Genomic DNA, 15,054 nt, shown 5'->3' with positions numbered 1-15,054 from the left:
CTTATCTGAGGAAGGATGTCTTGCTATAGAGGGAGTGCAGCAAAGGTTTACCAGACTGATTCCTGGGATGGCAGGATCGACTGATGAGGAGAGATTGGTGAGGATTATGTTCGCTGGTGTTCAGAAGACTGAGGGGGGTCTCATAGAAATTGATAAAATTCTAACAAGACTAGTTGGGGTAGATGCAGGAAAGGTGTTCCTGATGGTGGGCACGTTCAAAACCAGAGTCTGAGGATATGGATTTGACCATTTGGGACTGAGATGAGGAGAAATTTCTTCACCCAGAGATTGATCAGCTTGTGGAATTCTCTATCACAGAAAGTAGTTACGGCAAAGACATAGTGGGCGAGATCTACTGGCTGCTTTGTGCTCGAATAGGAGTGCAGCGCGGCCAGTAGATGCTGGGTGAGACCACCTGCGGGCTTCCCAGCAGCCTCTATGCCTCGCGACATCTACCCAAGTCCCACAAGGCGTCAAGATCAGGAACCTGCCCATAATGGGCATGACCAAGCCACGTACGAGTAAGCAGGCCATAAACCAACTCAGGCCTACTCACCCGGGATCTACCGGTCTCTCAGCATCTAACGGCCTCCCCAGAGAGTCCCTAGCCGGGTGCAGTTCGGTGCTGATCCACACAAACCATTGGAGCCCCCTTGGTGGTCAGGGATAGGGCAGGGTGGCCCCACCTCGGCCCTCTCCCTGGATGGTGGGCACTTTTGCACTGCCCAGCTGGCACCTCGGCACTGCCACCCTGGCACTGCCAAGATCCCCAGGTGGCACTGCCAAGATCCCCAGGTGGCACTGCCAAGTTGACAATGCAAGGGTGCCTGGTGTCAGGGTGGCACTGCCAAGAGTTGGGGCCTGAGGGGAGGCGGGCGTAGGCAGGTAAGAAGGAGCCTCTGGGAGGTTTGGGGGGGGGGGGGGAGGAGTGTCGGTGGGGGTCCTGGTAGAAAGTTCCTGAAAGGGGACTGAGGGGGCCTGAAGAGGGGGGGGGGGGCAGGAGATCCCATAACGTGGTGCCATCACTTGGGGGATGTGGGGTAATGCCCATGTGTATGGGGGGAGGTAGGGTGACATTACCCATGGGTGGGGGATGTGGGGGACGCACAAATTCACTTAGAGATTGGGGCACTTTTTCAAAATGGTGGCCCGATCTGAGTTCAGCTCCCCAGTGATGAAAATAATTCTAAGTGTGGCCTAAACCGGTGAGAAACTCCCCAGGGCCCAGAAAAGTGACTAAGTGTGGTTAAACAGCAGTGGGGAACTTGCCAGCAGAGCCGGCAGGAAACTCCCAGCAAAACCCGCCACAAATGACGCTCAGAAACTTTTCCGTTGGACCACGCCGAGTATGTTTTCAAGAAGGAATTAGGTATAGCTCTTTGCATGAAAGGGATCAAAGGATATCGTGGGGTGGGGAGATGGGAACAGGCAATTGATTGGACGACCGGCCGTGGAGATAATGAAATGGTGGATCAGGCGCAATGGGCCAAATGGCTTACTCCTTTTTTTAAATGTTTCTATGCATCAATTTCCCAAGAGGATTATGAAGCAGTAAAAAAGGTTTGTCTCAATGCCTATGAGTTGTCCTTGTGGTGTACAGGCAGAAATTTCACAAAATAATGAAACACCTGAGCAGGCCAAAGTTGAATTTTCAATGGTAAAGCAAAGTAATTTCATTCACAGGCCAAATAGAACGTTATGTTCCCTGAGGGACATAATTCTTCTGGAAGAATTAAAAAATTCACTTCCTCCAGTAGTTAGTTAGAATCCATGTGGAAGAAAAGCTAGAAAAGCACAGAGAAGACTGACAATTATGAGCTAGTCAATAAATCCGAACCCTTTTTCCGTCGCCCCCCCACAAACCCAAGAAGGATAGAAGATGGGAAGTTGAAAGAAAGGCGTGTAGCCAGGGAAGAGAAGGAGAAACTGGCAATGGCCCAGGAATTGGGTGGCACGGTAACACAGTGGTTAGCACTGTCGCTTCACAGCGCCAGGGTCCCAGGTTCGTTTCCTGGCTTGGGTCACTGTCTGCACATTCTCCCTGTGCCTGCGTGGATTTCCTCCGGGTGCTCCGGTTTCTTCCCACAAGTCCCAAAAGACGTGGTAATTTGGACATTATGAATTCTCCCTCCTTGTACCCAAACAGGAGCAGTAATGTGGCGACTAGGGACTTTTCACAGTGACTTTGCAGTGTTAATGTAAGCCTACTTGTGACAATAATAAAGATTATAAACTGTGGATTTCTCCTTGGATGGGAAAGGAAGGTGCTGGGGGTATAAGTGATATTCAAAAGCCGAGGTAACATTGTAACTTTAGTGCAGAATTCTGGAAGTTGTGCGAGTAATCCATGAGATTTATTGGGGTATGTAAGGCAAGGCGATTCAGGAAAATGAGTCCTGACTGAAAATACAAAAGATCAAGTTTTGTAGCATTAACTGTAACTGTGAAATCTAGTGTGGACACTGCTGTGATTTTTGGAGATGTGAGTAAGGTACACGAGTGTCATAAAGAATTCTTGTCGAGAACAAAAGTAACCCGATAGCCCTCAAATGAGAAATGGGAGCCACTCAAACATTTTTGCTGGGGAATGGCATAGCTTCACCCCCAGAACGTGTATTTAAGCGAACAATTTAATAAATGGCATTGCCGGGAAATATGTACCTGTACCTTTGTACTGGGTATACAACTATGACCAAATGTCTAGGATAGTGACAGCAGGGATTGTCCTGAAGTTACCCATAGATGGAGTTGATTTACTTGCGGGAAATGATTAAGTGGAGTGAAGTTAGTAGCTCCCCTCCTTAATTGCAGAAAACCCAAGCAAGGATAAAGAGACAGAACAGTTCCAGGTAAGGGCTCCAGGATTTTTTTCATTTATGGTGACCCAAGCAACGGCAAGACAATGTTCATCAACCGAGTCAATGTGATTGCACAAACAAATATTTGGTTTGCTGAAATGTTTTTAAAGACATAGATGATCTGAAAGAGATGTTTGATAGACACCCTAGATCACTGGAAAAAGAATCAGCTGAATCAAATCAATATGTTAAACAATACCATTGGAGGGAAGAAGCAGTATATACGGTTGTAAACGCAGTGGAGGATGAAAAAGACAGTGAGAATGAGGCAAAAGGAGGCTTAGTTTACAAATTGAACCTCCTAATATCTGATTAGCTAACACTGAAATATTATGACAGTTGGGTACCATATTTTCATTCTTCGGGACAAGATGACAAGGTCTAGTGAGGTTATTGACAAACTTTAGAGGGATCTATAAGGATAAACCAGAGTGTAAATCTTCAGCCATCGCTGATGTGGACATAGGGAAATATTCTCAGATAAAGCAACCTTCTTAATGTTTAAGCTCACAGAAACAAATTCAGTTTATGTTAGAAAATCACCATCTGAACCTAGTCAAAGTAGTTGGAATTCAACAGTATTCAGTCATCATTAATGCCTAAACCTGATGAGGTCAACCAGATTCTACATGGATTGTAAAATGATTAATGCAATAACAAAAATTCAATCCCTTATTTAGAAGATTGTATTGACAGGGTTGGTAGGAACCTTTATTGTCACAAACAAAGGAGATATCAAATTTAGTCATGCCAAATGGGCTGTATCACTGCAAAGTGTTCCATCCGGGCTAAAAAATGCTCCAAGCGCTTTCCAAAGATTAATGAATCGTTGTAACTAGTCTTCCTAATTGTGGAATTTAATTGGATGGTGTACTGATTTACAGCAACAAGAAAGATCATGTGAAACAATTGGAAGTCTTTAACAATTGTATAGTTAGTGGATCTAGTAATAAATCTTGCAAAAGTGCGATTAACTCATCCAGGGCATATTGCCAAGAACAGTGAAAGTACAGGTTTTGATGGAATTCCCTGTCCCTGTAACTGAACAGGAAATGATGAGATTTTTGGGGATGTGCAGATTCGATCGTACGTTTATGACCAACTTCAGCATCATATAATCATAGAATTTACAGTGCAGAAAGAGGTCATTCGGCCCATCGAGTCTGCACCAGTCCTTGGAAAGAACACCATACCCAAGCCCACATGTCCACCCTAGCCTGTAATAACAGTGGGCTAAACAGCTGGCCTGTAATTCAGAACAAGGCCAGCAGCATGGGTTCAATTCCCGTACCGGCCTCCCCGAACAGGCGCCGGAATGTGGCGACTAGGGGCTTTTCACAGTAACTTTGTTGAAGCATACTTGTGGCAATAAGCGATTGTTGTTATTATTATTTTTATAAGCCAGTAACCCCACCCAACCGTTTTTGCACACTTAAGGGCAAGTTAGCATGGCCAATCCACCTAACTTGCACATCTTTGGACTGTGGGAGGAAACTCGAGCACCTGGAGGAACCCCACGCAGACACGGGGAGAACGTGCAGACTCCGCACAGTCAGTGACCCAAGCCAGGAATCGAACTGGGACCCTGGAATTGTGAAGGAACTGCGCTAACCACTGTGCTATCGTTCTGCCCACAAACTGCTTCACTAACAGATTTATAGCAAAAGAAGGCAAAGGTGGTATTGTCAAGAGAATGCCAGACAGCTTTTGAGAAGCTTAAGACAATCCTAACTAATAAATCAGTGTTTGCTGCCCCTAATTTCTCTAAACCGTTCAAGGTGGTATTCCATACCAGTGACTTGGGGGTAGTGAGATCTTATTGCATCAGGCATAGAGAGTTCAGTAGGGCATTTTTCAAAAAAGGTTCATCAGTATCAAAAGAGCTATGCTACGGTCAAAACGAAAACCATGTGATTGTGACTGGCTCTGAAACATTTTGAGGATATACCCATCATGGCTGTAAAGAGACATTAGTATATACTGGCCTTGGTGGAAAATTCTGAGGTTCAGAATTATAGATTTTCCCAATGGAGCTTACTGAAAGTCTTATAACTTAATGATTGTTCATGTTACTGAAAGGATAATATAATTGCTGATATATTTTCAAGAATGTAATTATAACCTTGAAATTGGGAAAATGAGAGAGAACTGTAAAGATTCGGTTTAAGGAGTGAATAACTGAGAGTGCAAAGTTAAATTTTATTTTATACATATCGTCTATCTCTTTTTCTGTACACTCTGTAATGAAATGCTTTTGGGGATGAAGTTTTGTTTCTTAAGGGCAGAGGCACATTGTAAAACCATATCTTCAAACTGACTCAGGTCTCCATTGAGCCTCCAGCTACTGAAACCAAGGTAAATTCCCTTCATCTGTGAGTTTGATGATGTTTCTTTACCTTCTCTAGGCTGTTTTCCCCTCCTTGAACCTGCACTCTTTTGTAATTTTCAAAGTGAACATTTTCATACAGTTTACAACCCTATGCTAATATTCGACAGTTAAATTTTAAGTCCTTTGGGTTTACATAATTGCTTGCTCAAATTGGTGAAACTGCCTTGTGTGTGTTTATAAAGTGGGAGAAAAAAGTCCTCTGTCCAGTTCACTTCTGCACATCTCCTCTGTCTCTGTTGCCTTAGAAGTGGTTTCAATTGTATATAATCTCTTGGTGTCATATGATAGTACAAGCTGTCTGTGCTTTTGTGATGAAAGTTCAGATACATTGAAGGATATTGAGAGAAGTAAATTTGGAAATTGTGGAGGTACTGACCATAATCTTCTAATCCTGCTTGGATACAGAGGTGATTCCAGTGAACTGGAAATTGCAAATGTAACACCCTTTTTCAAAAAGGGTGTCAGGCAAAACTGAGCACCTATGGGCCAGTCAATTTAACCTCAGTGGTGGGAAAGCTTCTAGAAATGATAAATCTGGTACAAAATTAGCAGTCAGTTGGACAACTATGAATTAATTAAGGAAAACCAACATGGATTTGTGTGGGCACATCATGTTTAAATAACTCGATTAAATGTTTTTTTATGAGGTAACAGGCAGGATCGATGAACTTATTACAGTTGATGTGGGGCATCTTGGTTTTTAAGAGACCAAAGTGTCACATGGCCAAAGTGGCTCATCAATAAAGTTAAATCCCATGGAATAAAAAAGAGTGACAGCATGTATACACAGTTGACTGAGTGGCAAGGAACAGAGAATCGTGCTCGCTGTTTTATTGGACTGAAGGAAGGTATGTCATGGGGTTCCCACAGATTGTTATGAGAACCACTGATTTTATTGATCATGACCTAGACTTGGGTGCTTTGCCTGCTGCAAAAGTCCTGTGAAGCCCGTCACAAGCTGGACGAAGCATCTCATCTTCCAGTTGGGCACGTTGCAGCCCTTCGGACTCAACATTGTGTGCAGTAACTTTAGATTTTGACATTACCCCTCCATCTTAAATATTCCATTTAATATTCCATATATGTATTGCCTCAATACAAAACACCCCCTTCTCCCTCTCACCAAGCTACCTATCTGTCTTTTGTTCTTAAAGGTTGTTACTTTTTTATTGCAGCTTCTACATTGTCCCTCCTTTCAGTTCCGATGAAGAGTCTATGACTTCAATCGTTAATCCTGTTTCTCTCCTAATAGATGCTGGCAGACCTACTGAGTCTTTCTAGCATCCTCTGTTCTTGTTTCAGATTCCGGCTTTCACAATATTTTGCTTATTTGAGAGTTGGGTGTGCAGAACACAACATGCAGATGGCACAAAACTTGTATGTATATTAGCTGTGAGGAGCTAGAGATAGACAACCAGGGGGTGTATGTAGGCTATTGGAATGGACTGACATGTGATAAATGAGGTTTTAGGCAGAGAAGTGTGAAGTAATACATTTTGGGTGGAAGAACAAGGAGAGGCAATACAAAATAAAGTGTACAATTCTAAAAGAAATGCAGGAGCGGAGCAGTGGAGCCTGGGAGGGTCTACGTGCACAAATCATTGAAGGTGACGGCAGGTTCAGAAATCATTTTGATAGGTCATTCAGGACCTTGAACTTTATGGAGTGCAAAAGCAAGGAGGTTATGATGAACCTTTATAAAACACTGGTTTGACCTGCACTGGGTCCAATTGTGGACCCCACATTTTAGGAAGGGTGTGAAGAAAAGATTTACCGGACTGGTTCCAGGGGTGGTGGACTTTAGTTATGAGGATAGCATATAGAAGCTGGGGCTGTTCTCCTTCGAGAAGAGAAGGTTGAGAGGAGCAAAAACAGAAAATACTGGACAATCTCAGCAGGTCTGACGGCATCTGTGGAGAGAGAAGGAAGAACTTTTGAGTCTGAATGACTCTTTGTCAAAGCTGTGGATGAACAGTCACAGGACTGCCAATTAACTGTTAACATTTATTAAACAAAACAAGATTAACTATAACGCACTACTATTCGCCCCACTATACCGTTACAAGTATATACAGATTTGTAAAGGTTACACAAGTCACAGAATCTCACAGTGCCGAAGGGACCCTTCAGCCCATTCAGTCTGCACAGACACATCAAAACCACTTGACCTACCTAATCCCATTTACCAGCACTTGGCCTATAGCCTTGAGTGTTATGACATGCCAAGTGATCATAATCTTTATTGTCACAAATAGGCTTACATTAACATTGCAATTAAGTTACTGTAAAAAGCCCCTAGTCGCCACACTCCAGCACCTGTTCAGGTACACGGAGAATTCAGAATGTCCACATTACCTAATAGCGTGTCTTTCAGGGACTTGTGGGAGGAAACCGGAGCAGCCGGAGGAAACCTATGCAGATGCAGGGAGAACGTGCAGAGTCTGCACAGACACTTTTTAGTGTTGCTTAGCAACAATTAAATTTTTCCTACTTCTATTAATTGCTTTTACCTCGTAAACATTTAATTGCAGCGCAGGCACGGTTTAAAGTAAAACTAAAGGGCAGCATGATGGCACACTGGTTAGCACTGCTGCATCACACTCCAGACGCCCTGGTTCAATTCCGGCCTCGGGTGACTTTCTCCCGTGTCTAAATGGTTTTCCTCCGGTTGCTCCGGTTTCCTCCCACCATAAAACGATGTGCAGGTAGATTGACCATGCTAAGTTGCCCCTTAGTGCCTAAAAGGTTAGGTTAGGTTACGGGGATAGGGTTGAAGCCTGCACTTAAGTAGGGTGCTCTTTCCAAGGGCTGGTGCAGACTGGATGGGCCGAATAGTCTCCTGCACTGTAAATTCTGTGATTCTATAAAACCAATTTGCATGCTGGCACCCATGTTCAGCAGGAAGGTAACTAAAGTTGAAACCTTTCTTAGCACACAAATACAGAAACATGGATTAAGCTTCAACTGATACCTTATTTCTAATACCGACCATAAAATATAAATTGTTTAAACTGGCTGTATTTCCTAATGATGTGAATAATTCCATAGCTCCTTCAGGTGCATTAAGCTGAATGATCCCACTGCATGTTATATGATGCTATGATTCCTTACTCGTAAACATTGATTTTTCCGAACTGCCCATTTCCCTCCTGTCTAATATATTTCTATACTCCATATATAAAATATTCCACCTATTTTTGATTTCCTGCCCCATCACTATGCACTTACCAGCCTTTGCATTTTGCTCTCATCCTGCAATCACTATGTTTTAATGTGCAGCTATGTCGAGATCATTGTTAACCAGTCAGATGGCACATCATGGCGGATGTGCTTGCTCTCCCTTACATTGTTATGACGGGCACGGTCTCATCTTCTGCCTTTTCTCATTCCATTGACACAATCATCAATTTACAAGAGCAAGCTGAAGATTCAAATCCACTGCAGCTTCTAAGACAATCAAAATCTTATCTGCTGCATCTTGCTTTACCTGACACTCCAACATATATAGCATCTTGATCCTTTCCATTTTTGACCTGCTCACAAGTATTGTTCATCATCGAATTTCAAATCTGTCTGACTCCTGATCTTTAATTTTTCTACTCCTAACTTAAATCCAAAACAGCTACATGATCTTTTATTCATGCTCACATTATCTCCCTTCAGTCATCCAACTTCGATGCTGTGCCTAAAAATATCTGTCCCTCACCCCTAACATCATTCTGATGTCTCTCTATTACTCTCCTCTAACTTTGATAACTCAATCTTTGACAGCTCCGGAACACCTAATGCAAGACATAATCTATCAGTGTCATCTACAAACTACCAGTGTCAGCTATGGCTCAGGGATGCCATTATTGCCTTATTGGGTTCAAGTCCATTGTGAGGGCTAATGGATCCTCAGTGACAGGCACTGGGTTCCAGCACCTATGCAGACACAATCCTCTCGATCTCATGTACCCAAGCATTTATCCTTGAGCCAGGAGTTATCACCCCTCTCCTTGACTTTGAGAATGTGGGCAGCTGACATTGTTAAGGGTTAACTCATGAGGGCCAATTAGTTTAACAAGCATGAGTCACAGAAATGTTGGAGGACACAATTAATTTCTGCATCAGGGGTAGGCAAGACTAATTAGCACCTTTCTTACTCAGGCTACATCATCCCGATATCTCATTGCTGTCAGGCCTTTATCTTCAGATGCCTGGACAGCACTTCATTAATTCTTCTAAATTGTGCCCCCAATAGGCATCATGTTTCCTTCTCTTTCGGGGTCCACCCAGCCCTTCAGGCCCACCTCCTTCAGTTGTATCACACTTCCCCCTCTTCTCTCCTCTCCCCCCCCCCCCCCCCCCCCCCTTCACCTCATGAGTCCTGCACCCACAGGTGCCCCATGCCACTAACAGCTGACTAATTCGGTGCTCATTAAACTTTACTAACACCACAGGCAGCAGATTGACACTGCTCTCCCAACTTTCTGGACTCCACAGGCTGCAGATTTACACAGTGCTCTAAAAAAAAAAGTTTAAAAAACAGACAGCAAACTTCATGGCAACATCCTGAAGGCTTTTTTCAGGAGGGTCAGTGGAGTATTACGGGGTTTGTGTGGGCACAGAAGACCCCGAGGGTGAGAACATAAGAACTAGGAGCAGGAGTAGGCCATCTGGCCCCTCGAGCCTGCTCCGCCATTCAATGAGATCATGGCTGATCTTTTGTGGACTCAGCTCCACTTTCCGGCCCGAACACCATAACCCTTAATCCCTTTATTCTTCAAAAAACTATCTATCTTTACCTTAAAAACATGTAATGAAGGAGCCTCAACTGCTTCACTGGGCAAGGAATTCCATAGATTCACAACCCTTTGGGTGAAGAAGTTCCTCCTAAACTCAGTTCTAAATCTACTTCCCCTTATTTTGAGGCTATGCCCCCTAGTTCTGCTGTCACCCGCCAGTGGAAACAACCTGCCCGCATCTATCCTATCTATTCCCTTCATAATTTTAAATGTTTCTATAAGATCCCCCCTCATCCTTCTAAATTCCAACGAGTACAGTCCCAGTCTACTCAACCTCTCCTCATAATCCAACTCCTTCAGCTCTGGGATTAACCTAGTGAATCTCCTCTGCACACCCTCCAGCGCCAGTACGTCCTTTCTCAAGTAAGGAGACCAAAACTGAACACAATACTCCAGGTGTGGCCGCACTAACACCTTATACAATTGCAACATAACCTCCCTAGTCTTAAACTCCATCCCTCTAGCAATGAAGGACAAAATTCCATTTGCCTTCTTAATCACCTGTTGCACTTGAAAACCAACCTTCTGTGACTCATGCACTAGCACACCCAAGTCTCTCTGAACAGCGGCATGCTTTAATATTTTATCGTTTAAATAATAATCCCGTTTGCTGTTATTCCTACCAAAATGGATAACCTCACATTTGTCAACATTGTATTCCATCTGCCAGACCCGAGCCCATTCACTTAACCTATCCAAATCCCTCTGCAGACTTCCAGTATCCTCTGCACTTTTCGCTTTACCACTCATCTTAGTGTCATCTGCAAACTTGGACACATTGCCCTTGGTCCCCAACTCCAAATCATCAATGTAAATTGTGAACAATTGTGGGCCCGACACGGATCCCTGAGGGACACCACTAGCTACTGATTGCCAACCAGAGAAACACTCATTTATCCCAACTCTTTGCTTTCTATTAATTAACCAATCCTCTATCCATGCTACTACTTTACCCTTAATGCCATGCATCTTTATCTTATGCAGCAACCTTTTGTGTGGCACCTTGTCAAAGGCTTTCTGGAAATTCAGATATACCACATCCATCGGCTCCCCGTTATCTACTGCACTGGTAATGTCCTCAAAAAATTCCACTAAATTAGTTAGGCACGACCTGCCTTTTACGAACCCATGCTGCCTCTGCCCAATGGGACAATTTCTATCCAGATGCCTCGCAATTTCTTCCTTGATGATAGATTCCAGCATCTTCCCTATTACCGAAGTTAAACTCACTGGCCTATAATTTCCTGCTTTCTGCCTACCTCCTGGTGAGGAGGGTATTCCTGGAGCGGGGAAGGGAAGTGGGCGGGTTGGCGCTGCCCAACCTGTGTGGGTAGTACTGGGCTGCGAACGTGGCAATGATACGTAGGTGGGTGATGGAGGGGGCGGCATGGAAGAGGTTGGAGGCGGCGCCTGTTGTGGCTCGAGCTTGGAGGCGCTGGTGACGGCGCCGTTGCCGCTCCCCCCAGCAAGGTATTCTACGAGTCCGGTAGTGGTGGCTACCCTCAACATCTGGGGGCAGTGGAGGCGGCATAGGGGGGAGGTGAAGGCTTCAGTTTGGTCCCTGATACGGGGGAACCACCGGTTTGTACCAGGGAGGATGGATGGAGGGTTTTTGAGCTGGCACAGGGCAGGTATCAGGCAGATGGGGGACCTCTTTCTTGATGGGAAGTTTGCGACCTTAGAGGAGTTGGAGGGGAGGTGGGGTCTCCCCCCAGGGAATACCTTCAGGTATATGCAGATTAGGGCGTTTGTTAGGCGGCAGGTGGCGGAGTTTCCACTGTTGCCGCCAAGGGGGGTTCAGGACAGGGTTTTAGTTACTCTTAACAAAAATTGAGACCCCTCCATGCTGATAAGTTTCACTTCTGCAGGAGTTTTTTTTGCCTCTGTTAAGCTTTTCCACTCTTGTTTCATTGTTTCAACTCTCTTGACCATGTTTCAGAGCAAGAGGATTATTCTCATTGCCATTTTTCGGAATTCAAGTTCTGTTCCTGGTTGTCCCTTTCAGGTGCACTCTGAAATTAAGGATAAGTACCCTTTCTGGGCCCTATCCAAGGCTGACTAAGGCACTATCTTCCTGTTTTAGTTAAGGGTCGATTGGTTATTGGTTTCTGAAGATTCTAAGCATCCCTATTTTCCAGAAAATGTCTGCACAATCTGCCTTACTCTGAGGATGATTTATTCTTTGGTCTCTTTTACCAGTAATGGATGCAAGATTTTAGTGCTATCACCAAAATGTCTTGCAGACTTTTTCTCAGGGTCAGTATCTTCTAGTCTACTGATTTTCACACCCAACCTGAGCTTCAGTCCCCTCGATCCACAGAATATCCTTACAAAAGCCAATCACACATGACTTTCCAAACTAAACTCGGCAGGTAAAGTTTGACTCACACATAGACTAGAAACTTCTAATATTCTAGCCTTTGTGCCAGTTAGAAACTTCTAATATTCCAACCGTTTCTTGGGAACTAGAAACTTCTAATATTCTAGCCCCGCTTTACCTAGAAACTTCTAATATTCTAGGCTCACTTTATCTAGAAACTTCTAATATTCTAGGCCTCCACGCTGGGCGCCATGAAGTTAAAACTCACCACTATTCTTAGAATTCCCCCTATACCAAAAAAAGGTCGATATTCTAAATGGTGAACAGGGATTCTCACTCCCTGACTCCGATGCAGGCTTCGGTGGGTGCTATTTAGGTCAAACTATATTTTCAAGTTATCCCCCAGTATAACCCATACCTTCACCGAAGAATATTACCTACTTACCCCTTAGTAGCATCGATATCCTGGGTCCTGCATTGTTAAGGAAGTAAAGTAGGCTAATAACCACTTTTTCAGGTTAAGTTAAGTTATTTTATTATTATATTTTTTCTTTTAAAAGCTGCAAACACTTTCTTTACAGAAAGGAAAAAAGATCTTGCTTCTGGCTGCTGCTGGTTGGTTGTAGAGACCTTCAGGCCCACCTTGACAATCAATCTTCTTAAAATCTGGTCTTCTTGAGTTGTATTCGCTGGTGAACTTGGTTGCTGTGTCCTGTCCTTCCCATGCACCGAGCTGTGAGAGCTGGCTCTGGCTCTGCTGGCTGTCCCCTTTCTTCGGGTTTATATTCTCTTTCGAAGAGTTATTAAGTTTTAACGACTTTATTGTAAATGAGCTTGTTTCACTTTGATAGTTAAAAAGTATCTTTGATGTAAACATTTTAATACCACTAATTATTCATTTTGGGCATAACGTCTCCTCTCAGATCTGATTTAAAAAATGCTTTGGTTTCAATAGTTAACTTTTATTTCTGTAATTTCAAATCGTTTAATTTTCCAATTGTCCCCAGCTCATAACTTTGCCTTTGATTTTGACTTAAATTATGTTTCTCGTAGACAGGTCGTCTCCAATTTTCTTTTAATTGACTTGATGTTCATAGAATTTTACACTTTAGAATTGACACCAAATTCGACTGAGCATCATCGATCCTTTCCAGCTGTTTACTAAGAGAGTTTATTTCAATTAAGGTGTGAAACTTTGCTTTTAGCTGTATGCTAAAATTTAACTTGGTTATGACTTGAAAGACTTGCCTGTTTTAAACATTCGTCACTTAATGCAATTGAAACTCATCCATGCTTTTCCAGATGCTTCCTGAGATAGTTACATTCCATGAAGGTGTGAGCCATTGTTTTAGCTTACCACATGAAACCTGTGTGTTTGCTAAACCTGCTTGTGAGCAAGAATCTGCAATTTATAATCCTGCTCTTTGAAGCTGCTATTAAACTTTTGTGGGATCTTTCCCTGTATCCTCTCAGACCAGATATTGCCAAACTTCCATGTTTCAAATGACACATTTTTCTGTATTTTCAAGAACACAAGCTAACTTGATTATAAAAACACGAACCAGGCGCCATGACCTCCAAGAGGGAGGAAGAATGTGAGCACCTTTCTCCACCTATCACTGTAATCTCCTCCAGTTCCATAACCCTCCAAGATAACTGCTGATTCAATTACGGCTTCTTGAATATCCCCAATTTTAATCACTCCACAATTGGTGATCACTCAGCTATCTAGGGCCTAAGCTCTAGAGTTTTCTCCCTAAACCCCTCTGCCAGCTCAGGCATGAATCAGTGGGCAGCACCCTTGCCTCTGAATTCCAAGGTGCCTGGTTCAAGCCCCACAGCAGGACTCGAGCTGAAAGATCAAGGTTGACACTCCAGTGCAGTGCTGTTTGAAGTGCTGTCTTTCGGATAAAATTGCAACCAAGGCCCCATATGCCTGCTTGTTTGGATGCAAAAGATTCCAAAGCACTATTTCAGTGAAGAACAGGGGAGTTATCCCCAGTGTCCCGGACAATATTTATCCCTCAATCAACATCACATAAAGCAGATCATCTGGTCACCATCACATTGCTGTTTGTGGGAGTTTGCTGAGGGCAAATCCCCTACGTTACATGTAACTGCACTTCAAAAAACATTATTCATTGACTCCAAAGCATTGTGATCCATCCAGTGGCCATGAAAAGTGTTATATAAATGAAAGTGTTTGTCTTCATCCCTTCTTTTATGATGTTCCTTAAAATCCAAAACTGTGAGCAAGTTTCTAGATATCTGCTCTAGTACTACTTAATGTGGTTTGGTGTTTAATTATTTTGCTTTCTATCACTTTTGTGAAGTATTTTGGAGTATTTTATTTGCTATATTGTTACTGTGAACACTTCATGCAGTTCTGCAGCGTGTTGCATTGTTGGAGATGCTGGTCTGGATTTTTACCGAATTAGGACGACTCAGGAGAACTTAAAAATGGCAGATGGGAGCAAGTTTCAGGATTCCTGCCCCCATTTCTGTTTCCAGCAATTTTCACCGGCATTAGATAATGGTGTGCGTAGTCCAACTGCACACAGCACTCTTGCACTTCCTAGCTCCATTGCAGGCGTTAGCAATTTAAACTAGCAATTTTAGAGGAGCTGGGCTCCTTGAATGAGTTGGCATGATTTACAGCCTTTCAGAAGAAATGTGAACCAGGGGTGAGCCCCATCCCCA

General features: G+C 43.5%; 1 protein-coding gene across 2 annotated transcripts in view; it reads left to right on the top strand.

The window, feature by feature from the left end:
• zdhhc14 (zinc finger DHHC-type palmitoyltransferase 14) overlaps window positions 1-15,054 on the top strand; it is a 191,908-nt gene that overhangs the window by 122,794 nt on the left and 54,060 nt on the right. The gene's annotated exons all lie outside the window — the stretch shown is intronic.

Source organism: Scyliorhinus canicula, chromosome 1 (assembly GCF_902713615.1).
Source record: "Scyliorhinus canicula chromosome 1, sScyCan1.1, whole genome shotgun sequence".
NCBI classification, from domain to species: Eukaryota; Metazoa; Chordata; class Chondrichthyes; order Carcharhiniformes; family Scyliorhinidae; genus Scyliorhinus; species Scyliorhinus canicula.
The sequence above is the reverse complement of the archived record's forward strand: the minus strand, read 5'-3'. Positions and strand labels throughout refer to the sequence as shown.